This window comes from Engraulis encrasicolus, chromosome 4, assembly GCF_034702125.1.
Source record: "Engraulis encrasicolus isolate BLACKSEA-1 chromosome 4, IST_EnEncr_1.0, whole genome shotgun sequence".
NCBI classification, from domain to species: Eukaryota; Metazoa; Chordata; class Actinopteri; order Clupeiformes; family Engraulidae; genus Engraulis; species Engraulis encrasicolus.
In genome coordinates, this window is record NC_085860.1 from 39,904,602 (window position 1) to 39,914,547 (window position 9,946).

Consider the following 9,946-nt stretch of genomic DNA (forward strand, 5'->3'; position numbering starts at 1 on the left):
TATAATTGTGAAAAAGGATGCAAAGAAAAATAGTCTGGCATGACCCATGTAAGGTGGGCCTTGGCTGCAATATAGGCCTACCGGTATGTGGGGCCTTGTCATGGTAAAGTTTGGGAACCCTTGCACTAAACAAGCATTATGCATTGAGAGCAATCTTTTCTTTCCTACAGTTTTTTTTCAAATTCATCTGATGGCCCCTTCGCATCAGGCAGAGCTCTTTGTCATGAAAGCAGAGTCTTGCTTTGGTTGCCTCAATAAAAGACAACAACATTTCCTCAAACACAAAATTCATATCCTATAACAGACTTGACAGCATGTGAAGCATTTTGGTGTTCATTAGAGTCAAGTACAGGAGCTTTGCTTCTCTTTGGGGAAAAACTAGTGCTGTGATTTTGCTGTTTTGCTATGCCCTGTGATCAAAACACACACACACGCACACACGCACACACGCACACACGCACACACGCACACACACACACACACACACACACACACACACACACACACACACACACACACACACACACACACACACACACACACACACACACACACACACACACACACACACACACACACACTGTGATTCTAACAAGTGGCCCCTCAAGAAACCTTCTGAGAACTGGCCATGAAAAAGCCGCCGGGAGATTCAAGATCATCATCGATTTTACAGTCAGACATAAAGGATATTCTTGGAACCCCACACGTCCGCCTGACGATAGGGCACCAAAGAGGGGGCGACTTTAGGGGGGTGCGCAAATCCAATAAGTCATGCTGTTCCCAATGGCTGCCATGAGAGCAACAAGACGCCAATTTGATGTGCACAGGGCTGATGTGAGGAGCAGTCAGTGTGCATGAATAGGCCCAGCAGGATCCGCAAAGTATGTGATATGCTGAAACCTCCGCCTTCACAGCAGAGATGCCAGACAAGTCTGGCAGGAGATTCATAGAAAACAGCTAGTGTCCCGCTCTAAAATTGCACACTTCCTCCTACTGTATGTTTTAGATTCCTTTTGCCCTAATATCAGTTCAAAAGGAGCCCATTTTTTGCCATTAACCCTGGCACGCTTTGCAAGCAGGGGTGATGGATCGTCATTGGCGGGGCACCTGATGGGAGAGGAAAGCTCTTGGGGCTTGGCCTGGACCTAGAGAAGCACTCGTGGGGCGTACAGTAGCCCTGCAGCAATTGTATATATTCCGGCATAGCTATGACATGCAGCACATTCATGCAGGTGGGCATAGTCATAGTAAACTGCCCAATGGGAAGGCCTGACATGCATGACCTGACCTCTGCGCCCTGTTTAACTGGCATGAATACCCGATCCACAGCCCCATCCATAATGTTACTTACTTCTCTAAGAACATTTTGTGTTAAAATCAGCAAAAGGAAATGTTTCCAAGGCTTTCACAAAAGTAAAAAAAAAAAAAAAAATTCTATTCAAACTGCTTAAATGTCAGGAAAGCAATCAACCTAAATCTGGCAAAGCAAAACGACGGGCTGGAGTCTAAATGCTATAATTTAATCTTTAAGGTTATGCACAAATCTATCTGGTGTTCAAAAAAAAATAGCATACCCGGCGTGTTTTGCAATGGTCATTACCAGCAAGCAGCTATCCTGATAGAGTAATTAGCCAGCGTGGCCAATAAACATAATCTGTTTTCAGACGAGAACCGTTGGAGCAAAGCATCGGGGTACTGTGGTCAACCCGCAGATGCCAAATGAAAAAGGAAAAGACCTAGTTGGCCCTCTCGCCTCGGCTACGGTACAATGTAGGCGCGAGGTGAGGCTTTTAAAACTCGACTGAAAATAAAACCTCATTATGAGGCGAGATTAAAGCCCATGGTATGGTCAGACACTGTGGCTTATGGCGTTTGCGTTTGTAATCAGCGTTGGCTTGAGGTGTGTATGGACCTTTCATCACTTTCCCAGGCAGAACAAATGTGCGAGACAAAAGAAGAGAAATCGGATGGAGGAAGGGAGGGGGGGAACAAAAGCCATTACGGGCCCTGATAAGGCACATGGCGAATGCAGCAAAGGTCTGGAAATGTCATACCAACCTGCCGTGCCATTTCCCTCTCCACACCCCCCACCATCTTCATCTCTCTCTCTCTCTCTCTCTCTCTCTCTCTCTCTCTCTCTCTCTCTCTCTCTCTCTCTATCTCTCTCTCTACTTCTCCGTCGTGGAAGAATGATTGTTGTAATCTAGGCCATAATGAAATCCCCACAGAGAGACATTAAGATGCGCTGAAGGGGTGAGCAGAGCTTCTTCGTGGGGCCTGTGGAGTGTAGTGTGAGAGAGGAAGAGAGGAAGGAGCTGGAAGCAGAATGAGGAGGCGTTTAAAGAATTCATGCGAGGACAGAACACTGGACTCTTCCTATTCCTGTGCCTGTGTGATGCCTGGCCTGTACCCACTATACAGCCCTTTCATACACCGCTCATTAAAGTAGGAAGGCTTCTCGGGATACTTGGATAACATATTCCTCTAGTGTAGTGTCTTGAAAGACTTAGTCCTTTTCTCACAATAATGTTTCCAAAATCAGGATGACAGGTAGCCGGGCTCCGCCCTACTGGTGACGCAACGCCTTCGGCTCAGCTACACACAGTAGGGCCAAGAGCTTGCTCAATCCCGCTACAGCGGGAACTCCACGCACTTTGTCTGGAACCAATCAACTGAGCATTTCCAACCGTCCTGGGTAGGGGCATGTTCAAGGCAGTGGCGTGGTTTAAGCAGAGACGTTCTATTGGGCTAAGAAATTTTTGGTTTAAACTTTGGCACGCACAGCCCTCAACCAGTAGCAAGCCAAGGGAGGCGGGTTTAACAGGCCATGGAAACAAAGTTCTTCCGGTATGGAAACGCTAATCGTTATAGTCCTGGTCAGACCAGAATCACGGTACGTGATCTTAATCTATGAAAGTCAGGCAAGATGAAAGGCCCCTCTGAATTCATTTCGCCGCCCTCCGTGGGCAACAACTGTGCTGAGTGTTTCAGAGGAATATGCTGTCTCACTTTACCAGTCATACTTATTGCTGTTTTAGTAATGTGAAGTCTATCTGCCTGGACTATGGTTGTGAAAGGGGGTGCACAGAAAAAAAAGCCCGGCACGACCTAGCCTATGTAAGGGGGGTCTTGGCTATAATTGACCAGTATATGGGGGGCCTTGTCATGGTAACATTTGGGAGCTCCTGCACTAGTCTGTGCCTGTACAGTGTATATGTAGTGTGAACACCATTCACAGACAAGTACTTAATTCGGTTCCCCAATGGTGGTGCGAGTTCCAGCTCTGACACTACACAGGTCCTGCTGGAAACAGCCTCTATAAAAATATAAAATGTTCAGAGCCAAACTGCAGGCACAGATCTGTAACCAACAGGCCAGGGTAGTGGAGTTAGTGGAGAGCTGAAAAGCTTTCCCGTTTTCCATCCTCCAGCATTATGTTCTCAGTAGCCCCTTGAGCTTTGTAAGGACTCAAAAACCTAACACACATACGGTACGAAAAATCCAAGGATAAAAAAATATATATAATATAGTACATACAAACACAGAATTTTGCTTGCATCATCACCTTAAAACATGCCCCAGAAATAATATCCATTACGGTGCATGACGCTAATCGCTAGCCCGGCTCCTGTACTCAGCAGTCATTCTGAGTGTAAACATAACTTTTTTTTTCACCTCGGGCTAGCTCGATCGACAAAAGGCAAATGTGTTACTTGCACCGCACAGTGCCTTGGGATCCACTGTTTTTCTGCATTCCCTCTCAACTCCGACTGAGGCCCTGGCCAGCTGGCTGAATGGCTGGCTGGTTGATTGGTCAAGAGAAGAAGAAGAAGAGGAGGAGGAGGAGGGGAGGAGAGGAGAGGAGGAGAGGAGAGGCGCCAAGGAGTTTGGACTGCATTAACAGTCTTCAGGCTCCATAGGTGCGGTTTAATCAGCCATGTAATACCCCCAGTCTGGGAACTCCGCACTGATCCACACCGGCTCCGGGTCAGCGGTCCACATGCACAGCCCAGGACGAGAGGTCTTAAACAGCCTGGCTGCAGCAGGGCCACAGAGATGCACTTTAGCCAAACTAATGGCGTAAGATTGCCTTGACTGTCACGCAGACCTGTCTATACGTACTCTCAGCTCAGCCATGGGTTTTCATTAGAAGCCAATGGCCTTGTGAGAGGAGAGCTTCGGGTACCTATAGAGCTCTGGCCCTAAGATGAGGATGATGCCATCTTGTGTGCATTCAGGTTCAGCATCCAAGAGTATGGTGCGTGCAGTTGGTAAGCAGAGAGAAAAAAAGAATAAAATTGAAATCATACTGGAAGGCTTTTTCTAGCACTGACACGAATCCTCTGATGGTGTAAGGGTAATGCTCTTTCACTTAGAATTCTATTACCAGGAGGGAATATAAAAACCCTAGCAGCAGCAGCAGCAGCAGCCGGTAATTTAGTACACTAATTTATTTTACTATAGGCTTGTTCACCTCTGATCTGATCAATAAGGAACACTAATGAATTTAGTAAATGGCTCCTAAAACCTGTCATTACTGCATTTTCTACCTTTCATTTCAGGGGTTCTTGGAAGGCGCCCACTTTGCCCTACCTTTCCCCCCGCCGTCCTGTAAGACAAGCAGAAAAGAAAAAAGAGAAACCTGTGGTTAATTATACCCTATGTGTTTTGCACGTTCGGCAAGCAGCCTGTGGTTACCAGAGGGCAGAATAAGATTTCCTCCCACCATGAACAGGGGAAAAAAGTGGTCAATTATCCACTACAGGCAGATTTGACAGCAGTAATGTGGTGTAGCCCCCTCTTTTATGTCTGCTATCTGCTGCTGCAGCGCTGCCCCGAGCCAAAGGCAAAGTTTAAAGGAGTGTGTGTGTGTGTGTGTGTGTGTGTGTGTGTGTGTGTGTGTGTGTGTGTGTGTGTGTGTGTGTGTGTGTGTGTGTGTGTGTGTGTGTGTGTGTGTGTGCGTGTCTGTGTGTGTCTGTGTGTGTCTGTGTGTGTGTGTGTGTGAGAGAGAGAGAGAGAGAGAAAGAGAGAGAGAGAAAGAGAGAGAGAGAAAGAGAGAGAGAGAGAAAGAGATAGGATGTCTCGGGGAGCTGGATGTGTGTGTAGATGTCAGCCGCATGCAAAGGGAAGCAGTCTGCTGCTCTTATCTCGAGTGAGAGTACGAGGGTCAGCACTTTCCGTTTTCCAAATGTCTTATATGGTGTCAAAGAGGGGTGAAATAACGGCAGCCGGCACCAAATTAACTAAAGCAACTATTTCCATACCACAATACCACTTTTAACTAAAAGCGATCATTAACTTTGGCTTTACGTTCGGTGTTTAAAACTCAATTAGTCTACTGACAGCTGCAGCAGCAAGCTGGAGTAATAGTTTTGTTGGGGTTTTTTTTTTCTTCCCTCATCGCTTTCTTTCGCTCACCTCTTCCCTCGCACCATCTGTCCATAGCTGTTTTACAGTAAGCGTGCCGGGGCTCTCCGCTTTTGTTCTGCCTCAACTGAGCAGCTGAAGCAGGTTGTTGATCTGTCGATATCTCCAGCAGCAGCAGCTGAAGCGAAGGGGGCGTCGGCGGTGCCAAATTGACAGCTGCTGCCCCCGCTCTGACAATGAAACAAATCTGAACAACTTGGCACCTAGCCCACTTTGGGATGTAGGTTATCCTGGCTGAATCTGTGTTATTGTATTAGGGGCAGTTTACGCAAAAGGGGTGTGTAGCTCCCTTTGAACAAAATGTAGACCTGTTGACCTACACATGTGCACACCTATGTGCATGCACACATTTACAGTGCATACATATGGTACACACACATACACTCGCACATATTCTGTGGTTCATGCTACAGAAAATAACAGTAAAAGGTATTGTCAATTATAGACTGACAGCAATTTCACACAACAGCAAGAGCAATACAGACCTATTTTACACATCAATCATGTAAATATGAACTGCTCTTAGGCAACTACAGAAAATAAGGAGTTTTCCTTTATCACATGTCCATACCTTTACAAAAAATAACTAACTTAAGGAAAATTACACATTCTTTTACACTTTTCTACAAGCCATTTGCATTTAGTGTTAAGTTAAGTCATCACATGTTCGAGAAATAGTCTACTCTACATTCAGCCCTAGTTTCATAATTCATAATTCATTTATAAACCAACAACCAAGGCAATCAGGTCACACAGACAGGTTACACATACAGTACATTTCTACTCTAGACTGTATACGGTACCTAGTCATTTGAATTTGTATTTATATAGTCCCTAAATATAGCCCTCCTGTTATCCTTGGGGTCTATTTGACCCCATTCAATGTTTAACGTGTGAAAAATACATGAAGTACATAATTCTTTTGCTTCATCTTTGATGACTTTTCCTAAATATATGGGGTCAATGTGAAAAAAGTGAAATTTCCACAAAAATGTTTTCCCTAAGTGCTAAGGTTTTGGTTACATCTGTGTTCCTTGGGATCAATTTGACCCCAAATTACCCATTAAGTGTTTTAAACATAAATGGAACATCCATATTTTGCTAATACATGTTCCCAATCTGTCTAAAATATGTAAAATACATGAACATAAATTATTTAGAACAGAACATTTTGTTTTATTTAGGGCTCTGATAACTAACAATATATATGACGAGGGCCAAAACTAATTCAAGGCAACTTTTGGGCAGTTGTTGCATATTTTCGCCTAGTCATGGATTCGATTTTTTGGTGTGTGGGCTGTGTGAGGGGGTGCTAGGACTTATCGAAAGGGCTTTTTCATGTCCCCAACAGAGTAACAGTAAATATCTGAGGCATAAACCAGTGCAAACGTTTTTGCTTCTACTGATTTTGTAGACATTTAAGTGGCTGGGGTCAAAATGACCCCAAGGATCACGGATGTAACCTAAATCTGAGGATAACAGGAGGGTTAAGGGCATTGCGGAGGGGTTTGTGTTTGTAAAGACTTTATTCATCAAGGTCATGTTGTCCTTGCGTGAATCTGTAAGCATATGTGCAACGTCTTTGAGTTTGATTCACCAAGATTCCCACCAAGATTCCCAATAATCCTCTAAAGGTGCACTGTGTAGGATTGTGGCCGGAGTAGGTATTGTAACTATGCTACCAATTGAAATTGTGCCAAAGTACCATTGTGCCATTATTGCCAAAGTTGATCTTATCAAGAATATGCACTAAATAATAAAACTAATATGTACAACTAGCATGATCAAAGTATAGTCAGTTTTGCAGTCTGGAAATTCAAAATGGCGGACATGAAGAAGATCCTACTTTTCATGTGTGCAATGTTCCCAGTTATAATAAATACTTGAAATTTGATGCTGGTGGTAAGTATTCATGAGAAAGGTCACAATTGTGAATGGGCAGTATGATTTCTGTAAAGAGACTGCTAAAAATCATACACAATACACCTTTAAGTTTTGCTGCATATGGGGAACACTTGGAGTTGTACTCTTCTCTATACTCCCCTCTTCCACCAAAGATATTGAAGAGAGCCCCCACCCAGTAGGCCCATATGTAATAAGGATCCAGTTGAGGGCCCCCTATCTTCCTGGACCCAGGACAACCCTGCTGTTTGTTCCTCCCTATTCCCTGCTTCAACCATTGACAAAGGAGGGATGTAAGAACCCAAAACGTAATAACTGCCCATAATGTAATAACTGCCCATAACGTAATAATTTGGGCGTAATAAAACCCATAACGTAATAACTTGCCCATAACGTAATAAAAATTCCTTACCCATAACGTAATAACGTTCTGCCCATAACGTAATAAGTTATTACATTATGGGCATGTTATTACGTTATGGGCCTTACACTAAAAAAAAGCTTTGATAATGTAATAACGATGCCCATAACGTAATAACTGCCAGTAACGCACAAATGACTTCAGTATTTGCAATGCACTTTACTATTTTACTGTTCATATTTCGTCTGACCTCTATTGTTGCAGCAAATAACAGTGACTGGATATTTAAGCGGGCTTGCAGAGCAAGGCCAGATTCTAGTAATCTCTAAGTAAAGTTTATGCTTGCTTGCTTGCTTTATTCTCTTGTGCAGGGCGTTAAAAATAGAAAATGGATCTCCTCCTAGGCCTTTCCAGATAGAGACACCATTCAAACACTAAAACGACCGGCTCGGCTTGGAGATCATTTGTTCTGCTATAGCGTGTCCGTGTCTCTTGTCGTTTTTCTGCTTTTTGACGATTTTGTGCAAGTTTGGGTCCCCATTGAAAACAATGGTAGAACCTTCATGAACCAAGGTTCCGCCACTCTAAAGATCAGAGTGTAGGAGGCTTTTTCGTTCATAAAACATCAACACTTTCACCTAGAAGTTTAGTTGACGCATTGTTAGCGAGCTCTATGGGATGTCTCCAAATTGTCAAAGTTTTATCTCCCAACTCCCATTACTTTTTAAATGGCAGGTGTGTAAAAACGACAGGGCTTTTACATTGGTTTTCCCATTGAGGCTTGAAGTGCCTTTTTCAAGAGGTCAGCGCATGTCCCACAAGAGGTCTATTTGTGACTGAACCGTTTAACCTATAAACTTCATTCAGAGACTGTTAGAGAGATCACACGTATGACTCCGATCTGTAAGCAGGACACGTGCCAATTCCTTTTAGTTTTTTTAGCAACATCAAGCTAAAGACAAAAAAACTGTTTCTGATTCTGCCCTCTGCCTTAGAGCACCATACTAACTGCCATTCAGTCAAGCAGAACAGGTGCAGCCAATATAGGGTTCCATCTCAACTGTCACTTTCTCTAAACATTCTATTCTTAACGAGCAGCTGCTCTGTAGTTCTAGAAGTCTATTGTTCAGCTCTTCAATGCAATGAAATATTGTCTTGCTGTAATGCTGTCCATAGGCAGCTGCTTGGCCCAATGGTAATAGTCCTGCAATATGGAGGTTGGGAGCTTGAATCCCACTCGAACCCATGTTGATTTTCAAAATTATATATGCAGTGTTCCTTAGCCAACTTCAAATACCATGTATGTCATTTAGTATCAATGGCAAAGGTCCTGGATTACAGATATGGAGGTTGTGAGTTCGAATCCCACTCGGACCCATGTTGATTTTCAAAATTATATCATATGCAGTGTTCCTTAGCCAACTTAAAATACCATGTATGTCATTTAGTATATCCCCAAAACGCAGAGCCACAACACTTTCAAGATGGCTGAATCCAAGATGGCTGAATTGTTTGGCCCATAACTTCTGACTGGGTGGATGGATTTTTTTCCAACATTTCTTTTAGCTTTGTTTTCTCAATAGTACTTTGTTTCATCTCTGCCCCAAAAGGCAAGCCCGCTTCCAGCATTTTCTGTGAGAATGCAATCTATCCTTATCCTCTGCATTTCCTATGTGTTCAATCCAATTGTCTAACTACGAAGTTTTTAGCTATTATAATAATGACAAATACATAGACTACAATATTCAAAATTTCAATTATTTTAATGCAAACATTTGAACTGCAAATTTCATACATGAACTACACAAATAGTGAAATTAAATGTCTTTTGTTTGTTATACAAAAAATAATGTTAATTAAAATGACAGACTGCTATTCTGTATAAAATTCTATTTTACCAGAATACTTTTCATCATATTGAAATGTAAAACACACACACATACTGTAGCATCCTCAACATAAACATTAGGTAAAATGAGTTCAACATAAAATTGGCATTACTTTCCATAAATATCATGGCTGAAGTGTTGGAGTGTGCTGTGATCTTGCTTTGTTCTGACTCAAACTTTTAAATGTAAAAATTGTAAACAAACAAAATATGCATATTCAACATAAAGGTATAGAATAACATCCACATACTGTAATACTGACGTTACTTTTTCCAGTAAATGTCCTTGATCTTGTAAATTCCGTAGCCTACATGACTAAGAAGTATCCACGCTTTCATCCATTGGCTGTTCTCGCATAATAAGCCTT